A 220-nucleotide genomic window follows, 5' to 3' on the forward strand; every position below is an offset into this window, starting at 1 on the left:
CCTCCACTGCACTAAACATTTTCAGCACCTGGAACGTACCTGATCTGTCTTTGCTGGGGGAAAGCGATGAGCAGCATTGCATCAATGGCCCATTTTTTCAGCCTGGGAGGCCACGGTGTCCTGGGGAAGTTGCTACTTTGAGGTCATGACAGAGAGCAGAGGTTTCCAAATGGTCATATTAACAGTGAACAACCACATTTCTGGGTAACTGTCCTTGGCA

Source organism: Gekko japonicus, unplaced genomic scaffold, assembly GCF_001447785.1.
Source record: "Gekko japonicus isolate JY-2015 unplaced genomic scaffold, Gekko_japonicus_V1.1 scaffold2454, whole genome shotgun sequence".
Lineage (NCBI taxonomy): Eukaryota > Metazoa > Chordata > Lepidosauria > Squamata > Gekkonidae > Gekko > Gekko japonicus.